General features: G+C 38.0%; 1 protein-coding gene across 4 annotated transcripts in view; it reads left to right on the forward strand.

Annotated features, from left to right (window-relative positions):
- Positions 1-27295, forward strand: part of GREM2 (gremlin 2, DAN family BMP antagonist) — a 90952-nt gene that overhangs the window by 17761 nt on the left and 45896 nt on the right. The window contains exon 1 of one of the 4 annotated variants that reach the window (XM_010973322.3): positions 20571-21511. The exons of the other annotated variants lie outside the window; for them this stretch is intronic. The gene's annotated coding sequence lies outside the window, so the exon portion shown is untranslated. Of the gene's footprint in view, positions 1-20570; positions 21512-27295 lie in introns of those variants that run through there. 4 annotated transcript variants of the gene reach the window in all.

Raw genomic sequence — 27295 nt, forward strand, 5'->3', positions numbered from 1 at the left:
TTTAAATTATTAATTTGTTTAACATTTTTTGAAAGTGAATTTTAACCACTTATTTCTAAGAACCTAGAAGAAATAAACCACTAATGTGTACACCCTGTGGCCCAAACACATTGAAATCAAGGGTAAAGGGTCAAATATAAGGCTTCTCGGCTTGTCTTTAGACAGAAGTGCTGGAACAGGACTGGAGATGATGTTCATTTACCTGAGTCAGTTTCTTAATGTTCTTTCTCATCAATTTTCTTAAAAACTTTTTTGCTATTTTCTTTTTCTCTTTTTTTCTTTTTACATTTTTTATTGAGGCATAGTTGATTTACAACATCATATTAGTTTAGGGTGTAGGACATAGGGACCCAACATTTTAATAGATTATACCCCATTTAAAGTCATCACAAAATCATGGCTGCATTTCCCTGTGCAGTGCCTTATCCTTGTAGCCTATCAGTTTTATGCATAGTGGTTTGTACCTCAAAAGCCTAAATTCCCTCCCATTCCCCTCCCTACTGGTAACCTCCTGTCTGTTCTCCATACCTGTGAGTCTATTTCTGTCTTGCTAATCTCATTCACTCTGGATATAAAAATTATACATGTTTATTGTGGAAACATATATAGAAAACTGTAATAATACTAAAAATAATCTGTAATTTCCTCCTCTAAGTATCTTGGGTATATATCTGGGTATAATGGCATAAATATAATTTTGAATAAAATTGATTCCATGGTGTGTATGTAGTTTGGGGCCCAGCTTTTTTTTAATATCACATGAGCACATTAATATGTGATTTAATATTTTCTGTTTTTGTTGTTTTCTTGCTATTTATGTTTATGTGCTTTGTTTGTTTCTGTCTTGTGCACAGATTCTTTTCATAGTAATCCTGAAGGTGCAGAGGGCAGGTTATTCTTTTTAAATAATTATTTTAACAAGGTATTTTCTTTCAAAAATACTTCTGATATAATTTTGATTTGTAAATGAATATGCAATAATCATTTAGAATTGTTTGTTTTTAATACCTGCTCCAAACTCTTTGAAACCATGGTATTTCTGTTTTGACTTTATTATTTTCAAATATTCTTCAGATATACTGGTAACATATATTTGAGGATGTATTTCTGGTTCCCTCCCACCTAAAGTCAATTTGGTTTGTAAGGAAATTCTAAGTCCCAGCATTTTCTAATCAAACATTTGTAACTCCCTCCACTACATGGAAAAGTTTGAGGTCAGTCTGATACGTGTGCTTTTCAAGTTAAACTTTTATTCTGTCTATCTGAACACTTGTAAATTTTTTCTCTATCACTATTATTTTCGATCAGTTTATATAGTATGTTTCTCTTACCATTTTTTCCCTAGGAATTTTGTCAGCATTTTGGTTTACATGTACAGATTTTCCATCAGATAAGATGTTTTCCTCAAATGTTTTTGAGTATTGCTTACGTTTGGTGGGGTCGGGGGGGGGCATCTTCCCTGATCATCTCCCTTCTCTCTGCTTCACATCTTTTATCTCATCATTTTCATACATCTATTTTTCTCTGCTTCCACATCACTGATCTGTTTTTTCTGGAGTCTCATTTCTACCTCTGTATCTCCATTGCAAATTTTATTTTTTTATTGTGTTTCCTTTTTGGGGGGTGGGGGAGTCCTATGCAAATTTTAATCCTGTATTAGAGCTTTTGTTTTTTGCCTCCCTTCTCTCACCTAGTGTACTTCTTAATCTTATCCAGCATCTGTTTATTTCAATTCCCTGTTTCCTTATGATTTTCCACTTGTGTTGCACAAAGGTTGTGTCTCCTGACCTCTTGCTCAACTGTTCAGCAGTTTCCAAAAACTTTTCCGGGGCCTGGAGTCAGTCGCATTCAGAAGTCTGCTCTCTTACTTGGCTTCTTCAAAATGCTGATAGATCGGTTCCCTTACTCCACAGTATTTTATCACATTTATCGGTTTTTCCTTCATCCTAGAATGACAGAAAATCTCAGCTCTTCAAACTCAGCAGCCTGCCTGGATCACTCTTGGCTCATTCTATTTATGCTGACTTAGATTGAATCCAGTTTTCGTATTTACTGAGGGAAAAGTTAGTCGATATGAAAGCCCCTCAACAATTGCAAAATCTGGAAGGCTTTTCACCATGTCACTTGGCTGGACTGAGGCTGGATCTTCTATCTCACTGTCACTGGTGACTGGAGATCAAACTAAGTACTTGACAACCATAATTGTTAGCAAGTGCATCCACCTAGCAGTCTCCTCCCACCCATCCACATTTTTTGCTTCACTTGTGAGGACTTCTCCTCCAAAGAAAAATATGCCACCATCTTCTCTCCCTTTCTCTCTGCAACTGCATTTCGGGAGTTAGTCCCTGACTGCATGTAGGAAAGGAGGAACTAAGAAAAGAAGCACTGAGCAGTACAAACCTGCCAAAGCAGCACCTTCCAAAATACAGGCAGTGTCTAGCTTTCCGGTTTGTGTACGTTTGTTTATCTGAATCAGGGGGTAAGCAGCTGGGGGAAGATGATTTCCCCACCAAACTTTACCAAGTAGGCAGACTAACACTGGCACCTACATTTTTTAATTAGGTATTTTTAAATTTTTTAATTTAGTTGACTTTTCAGGTAGCACGAATTCTATCCAGATGTATATATATTTGCATGCTGGTTTCCTGTCTCTTTTAGTGTCTTGGTGGGACATGCATTAGGAGAGGCTGGATTAGAAGCTGGTAACAGAATGTCCTTTTAAACTAAGGCCTCTCTTCATGTCTTTAAGTGTGACTGTCTTCCCTCATAGCTGCCCTGACAGTACCGTGGCTGAGATATGAAACACCAGTCTTTGAGAAATGCAAACCTGGATATGATGGAAGATTCAGGTCAGCCTCCCACCCCAAAAGAAGTGTCTCCACAACCTGGCCATTTAATATCAGATAACACATACTGCTTTAATGTACAGTTCCTCTCCTATTCCTAAATGTGGATCAATAGCTTTTGCTGTAGATATAATTATCTAAATGCTGTGGATATATTTGCTATTAGACATATACTGGGAAATCTCTCAAAGTTTTATTTTGCGTTATCTATAAAGTATCCCCATCATGTCAGACAAAACCCATTTACCTGAGTGAGTAGAAATTGACACAAAATAGTTGTATTATTTACAATAGTGTGTTCATATGAATCAAAAATAAATTTTGGGTGACTGTATTAATTTTACTGTTAATAGGAAATGTAAATCACTTAATGAATAGCCATCATATTACTTCAAATGGTATTTAATATCAAAATTGATTTAATACAGGAATGTAATTAGGCCATCACCATTTTGATAAGCATTTTTTAATAAATACATCGTTGAATCTAAATTGAAGTTTTCAGGAGTCTATGGATTAATGAAATAGGATATGAATTTCTATGTACAAGTAAGTTTCTCTATGGAGAGAGTCTGGAATTTTCAGCAAATTCTCAAAGGAATTTATGACCAAAAGAAGGTTAAAAACCATCTTTAGTAGGATTAAAAATATTTTGATAGCAAGGTCTTTTTCTTCCTATTTTGAAATGATGAACATAGTGCTCATGAAACAACAACTGAAGTGTTTCAGGAATTACAGTCAGGAAGGCTAGGTGGCTTGCCTTGGGACAGCATACCACACCATCACTAATGATCTCTGGGTCCCGGGGTGTGTCTCTTACTAAGCCCTTGGTTATCTTATTTGTGAAATGAGGAGTTTGGACTAGAAATGAATTCTAAGATCACTCCCAGCCATAAAATTCTAGGACTAGTCATGAAGATTCATATATAATCTGTAAAAATAAACATAAAAAACAAGGCCCGTGCAACAGATATGCCTTTATTAACATAATCACTGAAATATTAAAACAAAAAAATTACTCCTTGTGAATTCTCAGAATCTCATAAAAATAGTTGACTCTCAATTTCAAGTCCCTTGAAAGTCAGACATTTGATTTCGGATGAAATCACTCGATCTGTTTATATATTCTACTATCTCAATACTGTTCTGTTGTGATGCTTTGCATGATGTTTAAAAAGTTTAATGAACAAAAGCAAACATTGTGGTCACTTCTCAAGACGGTATAAGCAAACTAAGGAGTAAAAGGGAAAAACACAATGGCTCATACAATCTAAGCACACAGTCAGAGAGAAGGGAAACAGCTCTTGTCCCTCTAAACACTTGTTATAATTTAGCAGCAAGACTACCAGAGTGTGGTTGGAAATGAGAGGTATACAATCACTGCGAAGATGAAAGAGAGAAACCGGTTGAGAAGCACTGGACAAATTTAAATGCTGCCGGGGATTCTTGTTTATTTGCCCTAAGAAGCAGTCCAGGTACTCTGTTAGCCAGCACCTTGGGTTAAACCTAGAAATATTTACTATCTTCTTGGCTCAACCACTGGACAAGTGACTGAAAATTACTCACTCCATTTGACTGGAGCTGGAGCCACACATCTGACACTTTCAGGAGCATATCATGAAGAGCTATTTTTAAAATCAAGTGGACTTTTCAGTTTGAAGAGCAAACCATTGCTCCATATGCAACTGATGGGCTCAGAATGGATTCCACTTGATCTGAGAACAGAGGTGTTGATGGCTCTTTATATACACATCTACCTAATACTCTAATCATTTGCTTTAAAATAAAGTAGTTACGCTAAAGAATATTGAGAGACAAATATAAAGAGACAAAGTTTGACAAAAAGACCTCAAACCAGATAATAAATATGTCTTCAGGCCAGACATCAACATACATGAAATGAAGTTATTTCTTCAGCCACATAAATTGGCTGTTTCTTGATTATTAGGAAAGTTATTAGGAAATAACAATTTATTTTCTTATTTTGATATTTTCTTATTTATTTTTTATTAGAAAAAATACTTAGTGAACACTTACTGTGTGCCAGGCAATATACAAGGCTAAGAGAGAGGGAGAAAGAAACTGGGGTTAAAAAGAGACAAATTGTTTTCTTGGGGTAAAACTTGGCCATTGTAGAGCCCAAACTTAAAACCATTTCAGATAGGCACTCAAGCCAAAGCTTTTTCCACTATGTCATTTTACTGATCTGGGCCAATGTTTAGACTTGGACTCATGATAACCAAAGTAACAAAATAATGCCTTTTTTTATGCAGACACGTTTTGTGGGTGTCACTGATTATAATACTCATTGAATCCTGAAAAAGACTAGAAACGGCGATATAGTTCTTTTAGAAGAAAATGAGGCTGAATGGCCTGACAATGTTATAAACTACAATTATTGCCAAAAAGTACTGTCTTATATGAACATGCTGTTATCTGTACATGCTTATTTGTCACTTTAATTGTGTAGATAGTATAATGACTCATCGTGATAATCTAACCTAAGACTTCATAATTTCACTTACATGTATTTAATGTACTAGTTTCTAGAAGAAATAAAAGTTAGTTTTTTTAAATAATTCAATTTTCTATCCATCGATTCAATAAATATAATTAGCACTATAATGTGCAACATTTTGTGAGAGGTAGTGTTACACAGGGGTACCACTGCTGCCCTCAAAATCTTACAAATCATGAAGGTACATAAGCCACACATTCAACTGAATTCGACAGTCATCTGTATTTATCAATCATCTATTTTCAATATGATGCTAGGCACAAAGAAGTTGTGATGTTTAATAAAAACAAAATTTTAGTATTTCAGCATAAATGCACGCATGATACAAGTTCTTCATTCACTGAACAAAGCCTTATTACAAGCCTGCCCTTGAAAGTTCACTATCTAGTGGAGAAAGACCTAATTAATAGATGAACAAACAAGTGCAGCTGTAATTACAACTTGGAAAAGGTGTCATGTAGGTAAAATGGAGACTAAAGAGGGACACGCACTTATATGAGCTTTATTAAGGAAGACCTGCAGGAGGGCTATCGTGAGAGTTGAGACAGCTCCCACCATGTGAAGCGTCAACGACCAGCATCCCAGCAGATGGGAGGACGTGAGCAAAGCAGGAAAGCACACAGCAGCCCCGGAGACAGAAGGGAAGCCAGTGCGGCTGAATCACCGAGCGTGTGAAGAGGGCTGCTTGTAATGAGGGGAAAACGTAACCTGGAGCAAGAGAGGTGCAAACCACGTAAGAGTTCAGAGGCTGAAGGATGAAGCAGGACCTGGAAGATACCGTGGAGGAGCTGGTGTTTGAAAGGAGGTTTGAAGAAGCGGTATGTTTTCTGTAGGTCTGATGGCGTACGCAAGAGGCCATGGATAAGACCGCAGTGCAAAAAATAACTCTAACAATGGCACGTGGTCCCAGACGATTCAAACGTTTGTGCAGGGAACTGTGGCAGATAAGCTTGTAATGGTGAGTTTATGAGAAGTCTTAAATGCTGAGATAAGATTTATGAGGTCTAGTATTTAAGCAATGAGGAAACAGCTCAAACTTTCTAAACAGGGAGTTTCTATGATCAGAGGCAAGTTTTGAAAGATTAGTCTGGTAGAATATGTGAGGCAGGTTGTTGGCAGAGATAACCGAGAGAAAGCCAGTCAGATAGGCGTGAGGTGGTGTGTGTAATCCAGGGTGATGGCGGGGAGCGCTTGCAGAGGGAAGAGCACAGAAACTACTACACAGACTTCACTGTGCTTCACGTCACTGCACTTTGCAGCCGTTGTGTTTTTTACTAGTTGAAGGTTTGCGGCAACCCTGCTTTGAACAAGTCTGCCGGCATCACTTTTCTAACAGCATTTGCTCACTCATGTCTCTATGTCACATTTTGATAATTCTCACAATATTTCAAACTTTCATTATTATTATATTTGTTATGGCGATCTGTGGTCAGTGATCTTTGATGTTACTATTGTAATTGTTTTGGGGTGTCACGAACCACACCCTTAAGACGGTGAACTTAATCAACAAGTGTCTGTGTTCTGACTGCTCTGCTGCCTGGCTGTTCCACCGTCTCTCTCCCTCTCCTCAAGCCTCCCCATCCCCTGAGACACAGCAGTATTGAAGTCAGGCCAATTAATAACCCTACGGTGGCCTCTAAGAGTTCAAGTGAAAGGAAGAGCCGGATATCTGTTACTTTAAATCAAAAGCTAGAAATGATTAAGCTTGGAGAGGAAGGCATGTCAAAAGACAAAAAGCTAGGCTTCTTGTTCCCAACAGTTAGCCTAGATGTGAATGCAATTCCAACGAACACACGGATGAATGATAAGAAAGCGAAGCAGCCTTATTACTGATATGAAGAAAATTTTAGTGGTCTGGCTGGAAGATCAAACTAAGCCACAACATTCCCTTAAGCGACAGCCTATTCCAAAGCAAGGGCTTAATTCTCTTCCATTCTAGGAAGGCTGAGAGAGGTGAAGAATCTGCAGAAGAAAAGTCTGAAGCTAGCAAAGGTTGGTTCATGAGGTTTAAGTAAAGAAGCCGTCTTCCTAACATCAAAGTGCAAAGAGAATCAGCAGGTGGTAATGTAGAAGCTACAGCAAGTTATCCAGATCAGCTAAGATCATTAAGGAGGTGGCTGCACTGAAACAAAAGATTTTCAGTGTAAACAAAAGAGCCATATATTGGGAAAAAATGCCATCTAAGACTTTCATAGCTAGAGAGAAAAAGTCAATGCCTGGTTTCAAAGCTCCAAAGGACAGGTTGACTCTCTTGTGCTGATGCAGTTGGTGGTTTTAAATAGAAGCCCATGCTCATTTGCCATTTTGAAAATCCTTGAGTTCTTTAGAAGGATGCTAAATCTAAACTGCCTGTGCTCTACAAATGACAGCACGACTGTTTACAAGATGGCTTACTGACTACTTATTGCTCAGAAAAAAAGATTTCTTTCAAAATATTACCACTTGTTGACAATGCACCTGTTCACCCAAGAGCTCTGACGGAGATGTACAGTGAGATTCATGTTCTCATGCCTGCTCACAATACATCAATTCTTCAGCCCATGCGTCGAGGAGTAATTTCAAATTTCAAGTCTTATTATTGGAGAAATACATTTTACAAGGCTATAGCTGGCATAGATAGTGATTCTTTTGATGGATCTCAGCAAAGTAAATTGAAAACCTTCTGGAAAGGATTCACCATTCTAGATGCTGTGAAGAATATTTGTGATTCACATGAGAAGGTCAAAATATCAACATTAACAGTAATTTGGAAGAAATTGATTTCAACCCTCATGGATGATTTTGAGGGGTTCAAGACTTCAGTGGAGGAAGTAACTGCAAATATGGCTGAAATAGCAAGAGAACTAGAATTAGTTCCCAGCCTGAAGATGGGACTGAGCTCTTGCAATCTCATGGTAAACTCTTTACAGATGAGGGATTGCTTCTTATACATAATCAAATAAAATAGTTTTTTGAGATGGAATCTACTCCCGGTGAAGATACTGTGAAGACTATAGAAATGACAACAAAGGATTTAGACTATTGCATGAATTTAGTTGATAAAGTAGCAGGAGGGTTTGACAGGATTGACTCCAAACTTGAAAGAAGTTCTCCTGTGGGTAAAATGGGGTCAAATAGTCCTGTATGCTATGGAGAAATTGTTCATGAAAGGAAGAGTCAATCACTGTGACAAACTTCATTGTTATCTTACTTTAAGAAGTTGCTACATTCATCCCAACCTTCAGCAACTACCACCCTGATCAGTCAACAGCTGTCAACATGGAAGCAAGACCCTCCATCAGCAAAAAGTTTACGATTTGCTGAAGGCTCAGGTCATGGTTAGCATTTATTAGCAATAGAGTATTTTTAAATTAAGGTACATATATAGTTTTTTTAGATGTAATGCGATCGCACACTTATTTAATAGACTACAGTACAGTGAAAACATAACTTCTATATGCACTGGGAAGCCAAAAAATCCATGTGACTCATTTTTTGTGGTAGTCAACTTTATTACGGTGGTCTGAAACCAAACTTGCAATATCTTTGAGGTATGCCTGTCTTGTCCCTAGTCACTAAGTACTGTGTCATTGATCTCAGCTCACTGCCAAGCATCTAGGAACAACTGTGGAGAGAAGCAATTTTCAGGGTAGACAGATGGTTTGAAGACTATACACTCCATCATTTCTCTGGTTGCTCTAAAAGTCACCCCTTTGTAGAGGCATACCAGCCAGAAGACATGCCATAAAGGAAAATAAATGCAGAAGCAGAAGAAGATTGTGGAAAAATTTATAAGTTCAGCTTGGGATATGTTGGGGTTGAAACTGCTTCCCCTTTATATGAAAAATCACATTATTGGTATAAATATCTTTACCTACAATTAAAATCTCAATATTCCTAATAGGGAGGTGTGACACTCCAGTTTACACCATGTGGCAGTGATGCGTAGACCACTGAAAATCAGGGAATATGCACACGTTTCACTGACAGCCTTCCATTTATAGGAAGAAACTGGACCTTATGTAAATCCTGGTGGTCTTTTGGGTATAGTGGGGCGGGGCAGGGCCAGGGCTGGCGATTCAGTGGGGACTGAGGAGTAAGGGGGAAATGACATTCCATGCAGTAAGCCAAATCTCTGATTTAAAATAAAAACTGCCTGAGTCAAATTTCCTTTTTAAGTCTGATGCTGTCATGCGTAATTGGATTATTCCAAATGTTATTTCTACAGTTTTGTTTTAAAGTAGAATTATATCAGCTATTCAAAGCACAGACTGGTTTGCCATCTGTTTCTGCCCCCAGTATTCTGCCAGGTGGGTATTTGCCTTTTTAGAGAGACAAGGAAAGCAGATAACTTGGGATCTGAGGAAGAACACGCAATGGGGCTTATTAAAGATGGCGGCCTAACCCAGTCCTTCCTCTTCTTCTCATTTGGGAAAACTGTTGCCAGAAGAGAAAGAAAATGTGAGAAAGGGAAAGAAGTTAACAATTTTTTTGGCACTTACCATATGTCAGCTCAGCTAGGTGTTTTCTGTGTATTGTCATTTAGTCCTCATACGCTTGTAAGCTGTGTGTTATTGATCTTTTTTACAGAACTGAGGAACAAGATTTTGTAGAAGTTAAGTTTGCCTAAAACTGCATAGGGCATTGCTTTCGCTGTCTATTTTTCTTCCCTTAATATGGCAAGTCAACTACTGACCCACAGACAATATTAATTGTATGAAGAAGGTTATCTTTTCCCTTGATAAAACACATTCTCGCATCATGACTGGAAGTGAGCTGTACTCCAACAACCCATGTGGAAAGGGCAAAGAAACCCTGGCAGGGTCAATAAGAGTAAGGCTTTCTCTTCCATAGTCTCAATATGTGAATAATCCCTCCTTTTAGAATTGAATTCATGACTATTAAACATTTAAAATATATATATATTCTAAATAGAAATATCCTCATTGCCCTTTCAAATTTTAAGTTTAATCATTGCTTGTGTGGAGGAAGAGAGAGACAGAGACAGAGAGAAAGAGATAAATGGATAAGCAGACAGTATAATAGCTTAGTAGTCCCATGCTGCCCAGAAATGATCATGGTTTTAAATTTGTACATACTTGTGTGAACTTTTTCCTAGGCAGATGTGTGTGCGTGTCTAGGTACACACACACACACACACACACACACACACACACACACACACACACACACGAGATTTTTCTATAAGGACTTCTCCTTTCATTTAACAATATATTATATAGACATCTCTCTATGCACATATCTACCAAATTCTCTGTAAAAGCTTCACTATATTCTGTCATTCAGAAATGTCTACCAAACTTAAATAGCATTTCAAGAGCAAAAGAAAAACAGTACAACAACGTGCAAATCTGCAGCTACTCTACAACTAGTTGGCTCAGGAAGCAGATACTTTTTTAGATGAGATTTTACTGGCAGGTAAAAAAAAAAAAATTAAAATCTTAATGGACCTCCAGTTGCTAGAATCAGAATTAGTCCATGAAATGCTCAACGTGATTTTGGTGATCCCTTTCCCATCCGGATGGCCTGGCCACCTCTTGATGCCCTATTTTCCAACTCCTCTTGTGGGGTGTGCCCCTTGTAGACATGCCCACTACCAAGGCCTCACCCACTTCCAACTTCCCCACTTCTCTGTCCTGGGTCTCATTCTCTTGGTACACTGTCCCCTTACCCAGCAGGAGTATCAAACAAAAAGTTGCCTGTGTAAGAAGCAGCAGCCTGATTCTGATGGAAATCTAGTTGGGAATCATTGTTGAAAAAATTGTTATTTATCTGTTTGTATTGTGTAATACAGTCACTACTTCATAAAATTCTCTCTTATCTCTTTAGCAAGACTCTAGGGTCATCAAAAGAGAACATTTCATAAAGTACAAAGCTGATTTTTTTTTGTCTAACCATCCTAAATAATCTTGCAAATTTTTTGGAAATTTCATCCATATTGTTGTTTATATAGGTCAGGGATTTTCAAACTGTGGACCATGATCCAAATCTGGCCCACTGCCTGTTTTTATAAATAAAGTTTTATTGGAACACAGCCACACATATTCACTTATGTATTATCTATGACTGCTTTTACTCTGTGGTGGCAGAGTTTAGCCATTGTAGCTTAAAAGCCTAAAATATTTTCTATCTGGCTTTTACTACATAAAAGTTTTGCCAATCCCTCATACTAGTCAATATTCAATAATAACTTCTCATAATTTAATGTGCCATTTGTCCTAGGGTTCCAACTTGTTTTGTAGAGACACAGTACCTTAGGTCAAGGTACTGGGAAATACTCCCAGTGGTGAGAATTCTTAGAAGAGTGACTGTTTCATGAGACAGGTCTTTCTCTCTGAGGACAGTGAAATGTTCCCTTGCCCCTCCAATCATTCTAAGGGTTCCTCAAATGCCTTCTCATCTTCATTCATTCTTAGCACCATAGCTGAGCTTGGAAAGAGCCATACAGTACAACTCAAGAAGTTCTGTCTACCAAAAAGGAAGAAAAATTCAGGAAAACAAATGAAAAAGAAAATGTGGGTGGGGGCAGATTACTTGTTGGTATCCCCTCCACCCTTCCGGCCTCCTGTCCCTACTCGGATCACCAGTGAGTAGCCTGAGGTGTAGGAGTGGCTGGTGGTAAAAGCATGAGCGCCTGCAGATGTGGGTGTGTGCCTGTGAAAGCAGGGCTGTTGGAGAAATGCCTTGTATTCAAAGGAGAGAAAATGTGTCCCCAGGGACAGAGAGCATCTGCAGGAAATTACAGACTTGAGATCATGTGTATTTCAGAGTGAGGAAGTCGGTATGTAAGAGACTTTGACAGGATGAGTGATGAGGGTGTGTCTGTGCCCAAGACAGTGAGCGTGTGAGAGAGTGACTAAGGCAAGGACAGACATGTGTCACAGAGGGGCACCATATGTGTGACCAAGTGTGTATGGAAGGACAGAAAAGGAAAATAAGTGAAAGAAATCAGAAGAGAGAAAAATACGGATGAGACTGTGATTCTTCCCACCAAGAAGGAATTAGTATATATACATATATATGTGTCACATAGTGTGTGTGTATATATATATATATATATATATATATATATATATATATATATATATGTCACATGTATGTATGTGTCACTTTAGTATAATTACATTGGATGTCATCTCAATGCCACTAACAAGAAATTCACTCTGAATCCAGCATAACTCCTCTGGGCTGTAAGGGGGAATAGAATTGGATGGCAAGAGGGTTTACTAAATCCCTGTTTTTTAATAAATGGAGGTAATTTAAATAATATAGACAGGAAAATCATATTAAGGAGAGATATAAGAGCAACCTCACAAATTATATGGTCTTTTAATGTTTAGTTGAGACTTCTCTTCTATCATTTACCATGTTCTACTGTATAATTATCAATTCATCACCTATTTCACTCATCTATATCCCAGCCCCTACTGGGTCTTCTACACAATGTTTGGTGCTTAGTCATAATTATTATTTGTTGAATGAGTTGGCTAATTAATAAGTAAGTAGGTTAGTTATAGGTTGAAAAATCACAACTCCGGTCTCCAATCATAAGTGATAAAAAGACAGCTGTTCCTAAGTTCCTCTAGACTCTGGCGCTTCCTGTAATAATCACATGGTAGCTAGAATCATGGTCATCGTCACCACTAATGAAAGACAATGACATAAGTGCGCAGATTTCACTGCGATGGTTTTTCACATCACTCTCAGAAGAGCAAAGTATTAGAACTGGCCACGGTTACCCAGATCCCAGGTAACAGGGGAAAAAAAATTCTCTCCTGGAACCTGGATATCAACTGATGTAAGAGAAGAGTATGTCTGAAGGTGGGTTTTGCTCATACAGGACATAACAGAGCTGACTATTCCCCAGCAGCAGCCCGCGTCTAAGCATTTACTTCTGCTGTGTCTAAGAGATACTGAATCTGCTCCTGGCCTGGGAGTGGGGCAGGGGTTCTGGCTAGCAGGTCTGGCATTTGATGCATCTGTATTAGTGCTCTGGAAGTTTATAGATTAATTTTTTTAAGTGACTTGTAATAAAACACTATCTATTCCATGTTACATAACTTTGGCCCTAAAACAACTTAGTCCAGAATGTCAAATTTTGGAGGTCAGGTAAAATCTCCAGTAATCTTAAGCCATACATTAGATCTTCACTGATTAAAGGGCTATTGGATCATTTCATGAACCATAGAGGTTAATAAAAATATGTGTGGCCCTCATGTCAGAGGAATAGTTCATTATGCAGCTGACAAAGTTTCTTAGTTCACTGTTCCCACAAGGATAGGGACTAATCTCTCCACTGGATGGTCCAGTTGGCTATATCGATTCACTAGTTTTTAAACATGGAGAACCCATGGGCTAGAGGAAATTTTTAAATAATAATAATAAAATTTAGTAAATCTGTATCTTGCAAAGACCCAAACACAGGGCCTCTTATTTCAGATGTTTTGCTTCCCTTGATTTTGCCTGTAAAATTACCCAGTAGAGTTCATGGCTCTCAAGATGTGAGACCAAGTGATTCTCCTCTTTACTTCCATTTACAATTTAATCACCTCTGAATGCGTAGCAGTTCCATGACATTTCTACCAACTTGATGACTTCTCTCTTGTGAGTCTCTCTGCTGCCTCAGTTACGGAAGCCTGCACACAGACTCTGTTCTTAGAAAGATGAAAACTCTTCTTCAAATGTGGGGTTTCCAATCTTTCAACAATAGGATCTCTGCCCTTTTTCACACTGATAGAGGGACTGGGGAGGCATCTGGATTATTCTCCAATTTACTGTCATTTGGTAGTGGGTGAAAGGAGTTAATGAACCTGATGCTGGTGATCATGCCCATCTCAGGAGAATGGGCCTTCAAGCCTGTGATTATCTCTATAAGTAACGTGACAATAATTTTGGAAATGTTCTCCTGGTATCTTGTACATGGACCCGTAATCCGCTAGATCTCTGCAGCTTTATGCCTTCAAACTCTCTCTTTCGTTTTCAATCCCCTGTTGAAATCTCACTTCTTTTAAAAACTCTTTCATGATACCAAGCAATAAAAACACTCTCCAAAAGGATGGCTTCCATATCTGGGAAATAAAAGGTGGAATAAAAAAGTAAAGAGCAAAGGAATCTTCCAGGTTCTCACAAACGTTCATGCCTCATTTCAGTTATTTTATTTCAACATTTGTTGTTTAAAAAAATAAAAATTTGTCCCATTTGCAGTTCCAAAACAGGGAACCCTAAACAAGTCATTTTATTTGTCTGAATAGCAATGAATAGCTCTAAAAATTTGCAGTAAGACCTATGCTGTCCTTAACGAAAATCAAGTTTAAAAAAATGCATGCGATGCTTTGAAAAAAATGCATGTAAATGGTAGCTCTATTCATTTTCTCCATCTGCATAAATACCACAAACATAGAAGCTAAATACAGTACCCATAATACTAGGTGTAGTTTCAAAGTCCAGATAGATTCGACTCAGTACTGTGTGCTGAGTATCACAGGGCCAAAGTCAAGGTGTTGGCTGGGCTGGTTTTCTTATCTGGAGGCTCTAGGAAAGAATCTACTACAAAGCTTATTCAGATTTTGGCAGAATTCAGATCCTTGCGATTTTCATGCTGAAGTCCCTATTTCCTTGCTGACTGTCAACTAAGGACCATCCTTTGTTCTTTGAAGCTGCTCACATTCTTTCTCACGTGGCCTCTTCCATCTTCAAAATCAGCCATGGAGTACTGAGTTCTCACACTTGAAATCTCTCTGATTGGCCTCTTTTTTGTTTTCCTCCTCTGCTATCACCCAGAGTTCTCTGCCTTTGAAGGTTTGTTTGCTTATGTTATGCCCACTGGAAAACCTTTCTATCTTAAGGTTAACTGTATATAACATAACACAGTCATAGAAGTGAAAATTCATCATAGTCACAGGTTCCAGAGATTAAGATGAGGAGTTTTAGTGAGCCAGTTTTAGAATTCTACCTATAATTTCAAGGTATCAGATTTAGCAAAAAAAAAAGAAAAAAAAAAAAGTACAGTTTACCCAGTTAAATTTGAATTTCAAGAAAACAACAAATCATTTTCAGTCTCTCATGTAATATTTGGGGCATATTATACCAAAAAAAGTTTTTATTATTTATCTGGAATTCAAGTTTAATTGGGCATTCTATATTTTATCTGGCAAGCTAACAAATAAAAAAAACACTTAATCATTTTTTTTCTTTGCGTTACTATGTCAAAAGTTCTTGATTCCAAATGTGCAGGTATATTCATTTAATAATATTGCAGTTTTTGGTGTTAAAAAAAAGTTACTCTTCTTTAATTTTGTCTTATTTCATTATTTTTAATCATGTTACTCACAACCTACAGAATTGATTTCATGATGCACTAATGATCAGGGTATGCAGTTTGAAAACCAAAGGTCTGAAAATAACGGATGAGAAAAACATGGTGGCAGCATTTTTTCTCTAAGCTAATAAATCTAACAATCCTAAGTAGTAAAACCGTTTTCAGAGTCTGGGGCCCAGCTGTAAACGTTTCTTTCCTTTATGTATCACCTTCTTCCTTTGCTAACTATCAGATGGAACTATCATTTGGGGGAAGTTTTGCCCAAACAGTGGGCTCCAACTAGAATTTTTATTTTAAGGTAGAATAAGGATGGTAGGATTTTAGATTGAAGGCCTTGAGAATGAGAGAGAGAGAGAGGTTTAGGGTACTGTGTATAGAAACTTCCAATAGGCTTTAACTGTGCTTTGTATTGTGTGGTGTCATGTGGGTTGTGGGTACACGCTTATTGGCTGTATTACTCTCTACACTTTTTATATGCCAGAATTGTTTCATAATAACAAAAAACAAATGGCAAAGTGGGAAATAAATATCAAACACATTCATATAATAAGAATAAGCTATGAAAGAGGGATGAGGCATCTGGGAGAGAATTTTATGTGTGACATATAAAGTTGGAAACTTAAGACTCAGACTCCAGTTGCTTTGTGTGGCCAAAAAATTATTTCTCAGCTATTTTCCCCATGTTCATTCTTATCCTCCCCCAAGACTTATCATAATACTAGATAATATTTATTGAGTACATATTATGTCCTACAGTCCATGTAACTGGTGTTACCTGCATTGGTTACTTCCTCCTCACAATAACCTTCAAGGCAAGATACTGCTACTATCACCTCTCTATAGATAAGGAAAACAGGGTTCGGAAGATTAGGTAAACTGCACCAAGTTGCAAACCTGATAAGGGACAGACAGAGCCAGGAATCAAATCAAATCTATTTTCTTAGCCTCCAAAGTCTACTGCCTCACAGAAGACAATGATAAAAGAAGTAATATAATGCTCGACTTAATCCATGCTTGGCACAGATCACCTGTTCAGAATGAGTACACCATCAGAAAGTATCACTTAATCACTAAGGAACAGGACAGAGATGGCTATGTTTATAGCTACCTGAGACTTGATGAGGGATTTCTCTGATTTTATGACTCATTAAGCTTATACTATTGTATCCACTTCCAAAGGTAGATAGATAGATAGATAACCCTAGCTTAAGATCCTTAAAAGAGGAAATTTGACTGACAGTCAACCACCATTATCTCTGCATGGTGGCAGACTGGCCTTTGAGCCCAGCTAGTTTGGTATCTGTAGCCATGGCGGGAGCACATGAGAAGGATGCATTGATAGCCATCAAAGGAACTACCTAGGTCTGCTGTTTTATCTGTGTGAGTGGCAGGTATCATGATGGGACTGTCCAGGCCATTACCTCACTATATTTGTCACTATTAAATCTTATTTTAGCCATCTCCTATATTTGCTGCCTAGCCTATGTCATAAGCACATTTAGGTTAAAGGTGCTTCCATCTTCCCTTCACTATGAGTCTGCCATCTTCACCGCTTCCTATCCACATCTCAGGACTAAAAGTACAATGTGGAAGCCTTGCTAACATCTAATAAGCATGAAATAATTTAAAAAAAAAAAATCCACAGCCACCTGCTCCCTGGGTCTTAAGGGAAAATATAGGGCTTGTGTTGAATATTTGATCATTCTTTTTCCTATTAATTTCCCAGGTTCCTTCATGTGTTCTGTTCTCTGTTCCACTGGGGTGATAGAAACATGACAGATGGCATTCTCATGCAACACAGCCAAGGGCTATATTTTTTGCTATAAAACTCTTACAAATCATTCTTATGCATTTGTGACAGAAATATGGTGACATAAGAGAGAAAAATACTATTACATACATGTGAACAGCAGAAATTTGTGGACACTAAGTGTACAGATTCAAATATATCAATGAATCATAAATGCATATTTCATTTGGAGGTTTTGATATAAGTATACAGCATTAATAAACAGAATATCTGGCTTTCTATAAAATAAATATAGAAAAATAGTTATTAGATTGAAGAATTTTAGTTATCATGTATCAAAATCACTTAAGGAGTTTTAAGTTTAACCTGCTATGATACTCTAAGGAAAATGATTATAGCTATAAAAGAGACTAAACAAACATTTACGGATTTATCAATAAATTGAGGAGGTAAAAGAAAGCTATTAAGATGAATGTAGAGATAACAAAGAGAAAAATATCAGTGTTAGAATGGCATCCAACCTAAGGTGGAAAAGGAATAAAAAGTAAGAATAGAAAAGATCAAGAATGTGAGGCTTGTGGGAGGGTATAGCTCAGTGGTAGAGTGCTTGCCTAGCATGCACAAGGTCCTGGGTTCAAACCCCAGCACCTCTATTAAAAATGAATAAGCATTTTTTAAAAAGTAGCTTCCTCTCCAAAAAAAAAAAAAAAAAAAAAAAGAATGTGAGGCTTATAGCACCAGAAGTGGAATCAGTCTTCAGTATACTAGTTATGTAGGAACCTTGTATCTTTGAATAATAGAGGAATAATTGTAACTTCTTTTATTTTTCTTCTATATTATTTTGAAAGTTTTTTCTTATTACAAATATACATATTCATCAGAGAACTTATTGAGATATGTGAAAAAGATCATTTATTATCACCTTTAGTCCAGAAATATATTTAGAGCTAATCATAATCTTTTAAAAAACTTAATAACGTTTCATGAAGCTCATTCAATGAAATTATAAACTACTTTTTTAATATTTTAAAGGTCCATAATAAAATCAAAAGTCAAACTGAAATAAAACCTGGATCATCTAGTCTGATCTTTTTAATAATGCTTTGATAATCTCTTTAGATGATTGTGAGCCCTTTTCCTGACCACTTCAATGACTGGGAAATTATCAATTTGCCAGGAAATCTTTGAATGCTTGAAATTGCTTGAATGCTCTAATGATGAGAAGTCCTTCTCTATCCTGAATTTTGTCCTCCTCCTCTAATTTCTCTCCAGAAGAGCACTAGACTTGGAATTCATTTCAGAATTGTCCCATCCTTTAGTGCCAATAACCGTAGCTAAATTATGTTACTTTACTATACAAACTCTACCTAAAAAATTAGGCTAACAACACTTACCCTATATCCCTTATAAAGTTGTTCAAAGATTCAAGTAAGAAAATATGCAGAATCACTGCCTTATCAACTCCTCTGAATACACACCAATTTGTGACTGTCTTCTGTAAAAAGTGCCACACTGAACTAAAAGGATAATCCTGATATGACTGAATGCGTGGAGAATAAAATGGGATTGTTCTGCAGAGCAGGCCACTATTATGCATGCTGAGATGCAGTTTTTCTTATTACCACAGTCTAGCCATTTATAAAGGGCTAACTGAACTGCAGCATTTGAGAAATGTCTTCGAAAAAATCTTTTTAATGTAGCAAAATGATAAAAAGAATGAATGTAGGATAAGTAAATATGAATGATCTGTTTTCTCCTAATTATACAACTGATTGGGTGCAGGAGGTGTCTCCTTCATCATCTGGTTTTGCTCTTTATCTGAGGAAAAGAAGGCTTGTATTATCACCTAAAACGATGTTTAAGATTTATCTGTGACTTTGTGTTATCCATGATTTTATTTACACTGTCTTTCCAGTGACATAAAGAGCTATACTGAGCCCCTAAAATAAGCAGAAACTATAACAACCTGCTTGTTTTTATCAGACTATTTTCTTTTTTCTTACAAGGAAATTCTATGAGAGTACAAATTATTGGCAATTTATCTGAACAAATCATGATCTGTCCCAGATCATATGTAAAGTAACTATTTATCAAGTTGGTCATATGATTTCATGAATTGTTAGCTCTGTTGTGCAAAGGCGGGCTGGAACATTTCATTTACTTTTTAGTTAATAGTTTGTATAGAGAAATAATCTCAAAAAGATAAGGAAATCAGTCATCCAATCTCCCATCTCTGTTCACTGTCTACCATCATGACCTAACGCAGGTCACTTCATCCTTCTCTGACTCTATTTCTCCACTGGAAAATCTGGAAAGTGTTACCTATGACTCCTTTGTTTCTAAGATTGATAAGACCATTAGAGGAAATGCACTCTACACATTCAAAAGTTTATGACAGTGTCTTTTGTGTTTTTGTTTTTGTTTTTTTTAACGGCTTACCTAAAGATAGGGAATGGACTGGAGTTATTAAAGCAATAAGGATATGCCATTTGAAGTTGGATGTGGTTGGCAGAAACCAATGGCCAAATGTGGTTTTGTTTTATATTTCTTTTGTCAATTTCAGCTATTTTATGTTGACCTATTCTCAGAAGAAGTCTTCCTGGAATGTGCCCAAATAAGAAGGTAGTCTGTTTGGAAACAAGACATTTCAAGAACTAATTATTGTTTCCTGTGATTTTGCAACAAAATGTGTTATGAGTTAGGCTGGAATCAGAACACCAAACACCAAATAATATAAAAGGGGACAACATCGGGAAAAAGTTTCAAGTCAAAAATCAAAATAGAGCTCAGTGATTTCAGAAGCAATGGCTTCTTGTCAAGAATAACTGTCATTAAAATTTCCATAGGCACCAGTGAAAATGAATTTGGGGTAAAAGGCGAAGGTAGGGCCTATTTTATAAAACACAGTGAAACTTTATTTTGTTCTTAATTTCCCCAGCCAAGTTTGTAAAAAATTTCAACATTTTCTTGGGCTCTTTCTCTGCTGAGGAGGGTAAAGGTTTATCTCTATTGACATATACAGTCAATGAAAAATGTAATCCAGGAAATTTTATCAGCAGAGTCTGACTAGTCTTCTTTGGCTTGTGAAGCACACAGAGTCTCAGTCTTGAGCCTATCAGTGGAGAGACCAAAAAAATACTCCAAGAGGAAGAATGCAGGCAGCTCTGGAGCCCTCTGGTATGACACAGCGAGCCCACGCAGCAGAGTATCGTCTGGCGTCCTTTTTCCAAGTTCTCTGGATGCCGAAGAGTCTGATTTGCGTTTAAAAAAAAAAAAAAAAAAAAACCTTCTGCATTCAATAAACAAAAGTAAGGATGATGACCAAAGAGCTATTTGGAACAGAAAACAAACTCAAGCATTGAATGTTTTGTACTGAATTCATTCAAGGTTTTATTAGTTGATTTCTCACTTAGGTTAGTAGGCTCAGCTTGCTTTTAATTTCACTGAGCCTCAGTTATTCAAAACAAAACGAGCCTGGGATGATGATGATGATGTGTGTGAATGAGGACTAATCTCACACAGGCTTTGTACATTCTTCACATTGCAAACCCGTCAACAAAAGGAGGAAGAAGATCTGAGGGGAATGAGTGGGTTTTGTGGGTTTACGGGATGGAGAATTTCTCTACATAAACAGGGAGGTTTGGATTGGAAATCTGCTAAGAAAAACGTTGCAGCTGACCACAAGGCAGTAAATCCACAGACTGGAAGGAGGGAAAGGGAAACTGTGTGTGGCTGCAGCGTTTGTGGATTAGATGCGAAACAAGTGCGGAGCGGGACCACGCAGGGGGGCGGCTGGCGCGGTTTGCTCGGGGCTCAGAGTGGATAGCACTCGCAAAGCGCGGGGACAGCGCGGAGCACGGAGCTAGGGCTCCGTGCGCCTCTGCCTGCCCTGCGCTCCGCCCTGAGCGCCCCGCGTGCTCTGCCTGCTGCACCCTTTCTCCGTGCGCTCCTGCCTGCGCTCGGTTCCCTGGGCGCCTGCAGCCCTGACACGTCGGCGGTGACTCAACTTTCGCCGTGCTGGGACCACACAGCTTGGAGGAGGACAGGGACCCCAGGACCGCGCCATCACGTCAAAGCAGGTATGCGCTTGTCACGCCCAGTCTGCCTCAGACGCTCTCTCTGATTTCCACCTTCACCAGGCGCCTCACAGTAATTGACGTGGTTTATCCTGTTGCCCGCAAGAAGAGAAAGCGCTGAGTGAAATGTCGCGCCTGACTCACCCTAGATAATTAAAGCTGTGAGCATGTGTCTGGGGCCACAAGTTGTATGCACCTATTGAGTTATCCACGGATGTAAAGCAAGGACCTTCAAACTTGAACATGATCCCTTTAAAAAAACAAATCAACACCTGTGTGTTGCCGTGCAGCCGATTTATATACCTCGTGGTGACTTCCATTATAGTTATGACCTATAGCAAGTCAAACATTGTCTGATTGTTGGAAAGCAGTCTTTGAACTTTTCCCACCTACCCAGATCAGGTTAATATCCTCCCCACAGGAATAGGAACCACAGTGGGCTTGGGAATGATTGTGATTTTAAAGCATGTAGCCAAGATGGACTAAGCTCATGAGTGAAATATCATTGCATCATTATGCTATGGTTGAAGGAGAGAAAGAGAGAATGTGGTTGTCAAACACCATCCTTGTGTACCTGATTTATTTTTACAGTTGAAAGTGCATTTATTTATATTGTGCACCCGCAGACAGGATGAGTTCCAGGACCTCATGTCTTGCTACTTTTAAATGTCATGAATTAGAACTGTGCCATAAATATGACACTTGTAAGGGAAATGTCAATTTTTGGTGTGATTTTATTTGATCCTAAAATTGGTGGACTTCTGGCTATTTCTTTCTCTTTCTCCTTTTATTCTGAAGCATGAATTTTGTAAAAAAACAAAAAACAAAAAACTATTTCTTGGGACTTGACCATGTTTGATTTTGAATTTTGAAGATGGTTATATAACTTCTTCCCCTCTTGATTACTTATGATTAAATTAGCATTGCTTAATGGGTTCAATCTTTCCCTGGAAAAGCCAGAGGGGACTGAATAAAGTCTCATTTAGAAGGTTAGTCTTGTTTTGGGTGATTCCCCAAGTACTGGAGTTCAGCTTCTCTGAACCCTTGTAAAGAGAGCTTTTCCTGCAGTGGTGGACATACACAGATTGGAACTTTAGTTCAGTAAGAGAATGACCCTATAGCAGGTGGAAGAGCAATTGCAAAAACAAAACAAAACAAAAAAAAAAAACCCAATGTTTTCTGAAGTCTCAATAATACTCTTCCCAGTGGATTCTTAGTAGATCATATCCAAACCACCCACTGATTTTTCACAATCAATTCCTCACTCATGCCTGGTTTTCAGGGCAATCCTTATCCCAAGACATGTGCCTGACCAAGAAAAATAGGAAGTAATAAAAAAAGGTAGTTGTCTTAAATATTACAATGGAGAATTTACACTGACCTGTAAAAAAATCAGATAAACATGTTCCTTTGTCATTTAGGGAAGTGTATGCTTAGCTATATCATGGAGTCATGAAAACTATTTTTTGCCTATTTTTGCCACTGCTGGATTTTAATGAATTAACAGAGTATTTTTGAAATCATATCAAAGAATAGACATGGCAAGTGCATATCATATTTAGGAGAGAGCAATTTTTTTTATTTTATAGATAAAATTTTTCTTTTTTTACATCATGAAGGAAACTGAATTTACCTATTCAAATAAATATAAATTAATAGACCCAACTAAATTCTATCAGTAGTTAAAAGGGTAGTAGTTTTGAATTACTATGAATATTTGTCACTCTTCCATAAACAGAACATCTGAAATAAATTGAGACCCACTTCCCTCTTACCATTTAAACTCTAAAGCAGTGTGGGCATTTTAGTAGCAACTGCATGCATGTGAATATGTATACTTTGTATGGATTAAGAGATGTTTTAAACAATGCTTTGGTTGCTCATTGTTTTATGCTATCACTCTTCATTGACAGAGGTAATCAAAAGTTCATTCCCCATGCAGCTTAGTACAGCCTGAATTTTAGACACCTTCAGGTTACAAGTCTGGTAATGTTAAATGAGGTACATGCATTCAAATCTCTTTAAACATCTCTTCCTTAGGCATCTTCCTCCTAAGGGAAAGGAATGGAATTAGACTCTTGAGTCTGGGTGCTGAGTACTTGTTGATGTGCAGAGGACTGGCCAGCCTGGGTCAAGGACAAACACTAGGAGGCTTCAGAGGAACAGGAACACGCACACAACAGATTAGACCAGCCACGTTTGTATTCCAGGGTTGCTACAATCAGCCCAGGTTGCAGGCATTTCCTCAGTATCAGAGTCCTTTAAGGATTTAGGGGGAAAGTAACAGAGCATTTCAACTGGGGAAAATGTGCTGAGTATTGGGCTTGAAACAAATCACATGAAGCTCCAGCAAATAAGACAAACTGTTTTGAAAGGGAAAGTATGTAATTATAAATCAGGCCTCTGGTGCCATCTACTTTCCTGTTTGCTTAGCTACTTCTCTTCCTACCAAGGCCACCATCACCCTGATAGCAAAACCAGACAAAGAGTTCCTTTTCTTTTTTTCTTTCACTGTAAATTGGGCACCCTGAACTAATAATGTGTAGAATTAATTTTGATCACACAATAGGCTAAAATATGGTCCTCAAACTATTCACATAAATGCACACCACTCTGGAATACTTCCCACAGCCTGTGGTATGGTGGAGCACTGATTTGCAGAGAGGAGTCTCAGAGCCACGTGGGAGCTAAGGGGGTTGAAGCAACAAGGATATGAGATGGTATAAAGATTGATATTCTTAAATATAAATCCGGGAGCCAAATGAGTTTATTTCCTCTAATTAGCTTCAAGTATAAACTTTTGGTGAGATTTCCTGAGAATTTTTAAGCAAATTCTCATGCCTACACAGGTATCTCACACACAGGTGTGGTGGGATGGAAATAAAGACATCTGATGTACTATTAACCCTCCTGTATATACAGACCAGAAGGGGGCAGCATGCAAACTGAAAAGTGATGCTGCCTCCCCATCAGGGGGGACTCCAATCTCCAAATGGCTAAAAAATGTCCCCCTAACTTTTATGCATCCTCCTCCTTTTGGAAAAAAGACTCTAGAGTCTTAATAAGGGACTAAAGCATTCAGAATGGTTTATTTCTGTTTTTATCTACAGAATTGGTGCTGCCTGGCAAAATAAGAGAAGTACCATATTTAGCAGAGAACTCACTTTCCCTTTTAATGAGCTTGACTCTTAGATTGAAGCAGTCTGTTTAAGCAGTCTTTATCTTTACTCTGTCAGGAGATGGGTGGGATAAAGGGAGGCAGAATACAGGGAAAAGAAAGAACAAAAAAGAATAAGGTTTCTTGTGTTGGTTCTATGGGGGAAAGTTTATGAGCTGTTTTATCAATAGAACCAGCTTTCATTTAAAACATGTCTCAAATGCAAGTTCAGGACCACAAAGGTACATTTTGCACACTGACAATCAATAGTACCTCCAGAAACCAAGCAAATTTGGTTTCTAAACAGAATAGCTGGAATAGCTTCTCTTAGTGTTATCTGGAGACTAAGACATGTGCTAAAAAAAAAAAAAAAGAAGCATTAATCATCTACTTCTTAGAAGCTCAGAGATGGTCAAAATTTAGTCCAACCTTTTTTAAACTCATGACTGATATGTTGTTTCCTTGCACTGTTGTTACCTTCATAGATCAGTCATATTCTAGGTACAAACTATTAATGTACCCCCAAGAGAGAAATAATGATCACTCTTAGAGTGGATCACCTGCGACTGGCAGTGAGCACTTCTGCGTGTTCATCCTAATTCAGCCACCTGGCAGTTTTAGCTTCAGAAACACCCTTGTCTCCTTGCCACCTGTGATTCAATTGCCACACACTCATACTAGATATGAAGGCCCTACAAGAAAGCTCAAAGAAGAACTTTTAAAACACAATGTCTGAAATGCCCAGAGCAAACGCATTCCGGATGAAAAAGCTGAGGCTACACCTAAGAGGAGAAGGCAGAAGGGACACTGGGCTGGGAGCAGGCACACTGGAGAGCGGGAAGCCATGACGGCTGTGCCAAGAAAGGCTGACCCTGAGGCTGCTGAAAGAGTGGCCCCGGGGAGGCCAAGGGGCTGCCCACCAAGGGCTCAGGACCTTGTGTGCGTAAGTGAAGCCTTGGAACCTCTGATCACTACTTCTCTGCAGGACAACTGAACTCTGCTAAGAGGTGTCGTGTCCTCAAATCACAGAAGAAAGGTTTTGTGTTTTTTTTTCTAGGACAAAGTGAAGATTCCTTGGTGTCTGAGAGGAAAGGAAGGTCATTGTATGTCTCCCCCATTCTCAGCCAGATCAGCCTCTGCTGCCCTTCCATTTACTGTCTGGAACTACGTAATGCCCCAAGGCTAGGAAAATTTGGATGAGAGTGGAAGATTCATCCAGGGTCACTATGGAGCCAAACACAATGCTGTAACAGTATGATAATGGCCGATAAGAAAGGGAGAGATAAATCCTAGAGGCTAAGGGAAGGGTGGGTGTGAGGAATGGCAAGATTTATCACCCGAAGTCTAGGACCAAGACTCTCCACGGCTGTTTTTCACTTTTTAGTGTAGTACTTTCCAACTCCTTTCAGTCAGAGAAACTCTGGGTTCCATCTCCCCTTTCTTGCTTATTTTCCAATAAAGAAATCTCCTGGCTGAAGGGGAAACCTCTGTGAAGGCACAAACCTAATTGAGAGGTAAAGCCGAGGATATAAGATCGTAATATTTGGGGACACAATAATCCTCATAAGAAGACAAATTTAAGGGTATGTTACATTAAGGAAATATTTCTGAATTAGGAATACAAGGGAATTAGAAACAAAGGAAATCTGTAACATATGGGGAAATTCTCTTGAAGAAGAGTTTTTGAAGGATATAACAGCAAGAACACAAATATTCCCAAACAGGACTTTGATGTTATGGATTAACAGCAATTCCAAGAGCAGCTCCTCTCCTACAATTTATTTAAACAGTAGAGAGGGGGAAAAAAAGAGGACACATTGATCAGGGGACAGTTGACTGCCTCATGTGAAATGCTAAGTTGACTTGCATCGTCTGCATCAAAAATGTTATCCAACCTGGCTCTATACCTGTGACTCGAAAGGCTGTGAAGTTCATCTCATCTATGGAAAATAAGCCGCCTTGCTCTGCCTTTATGCACTTATAGCATGAACCCTGGATAAGGCATTATATTTTCGAATTAGAGAAGCAGCATTTGGGGAAAGTTGATAGATGTGTGATATTGTGCTTAAAAATCCATCAGCTCTGTCATGAGATTTCCCTTCCAACTGGCTTTTGTTAAGAATCTCATTTCATCACATCTTCATCACATTTTCAAGTGATCTTTAATTTTCTTCTATTAATCACTTACAAATAGACTCATCTGACATCTGTTTAATGTTTAACAGGTGCCAGATTATAATAGACATATTGTGGATATTATCTAATTTAATCTTTCCCACAACCCTGGGAGTTTATCTTCTACCACTTTTATTAATTAAGAGATCCATAACATTTGATAGCCTAGAGCATAACCATTCATACAAGTATGCATTCAACAGATCCCTATTGAGCTTTTTCTTTGAATAATAAGAAGAAGAAGATACTATGGTTGTTTTCACTAGCACGATCCTTTATATTTTCAGATACAAGGTTGCATTTAACTCCCATAAAAGAATTAATACTTCTTTGCAAAATACTTTGCTTTTACAAAAACAAAAACAGCAAACATCTTTCTATAGCATTAGCTTATAACTAAATGATTGAAATTAGGTACATAAAAATAATCTAGATTGGTTATTGCTTGATTTAGG

The sequence above is a fragment of the Camelus bactrianus genome, chromosome 23 (assembly GCF_048773025.1).
Source record: "Camelus bactrianus isolate YW-2024 breed Bactrian camel chromosome 23, ASM4877302v1, whole genome shotgun sequence".
NCBI classification, from domain to species: Eukaryota; Metazoa; Chordata; class Mammalia; order Artiodactyla; family Camelidae; genus Camelus; species Camelus bactrianus.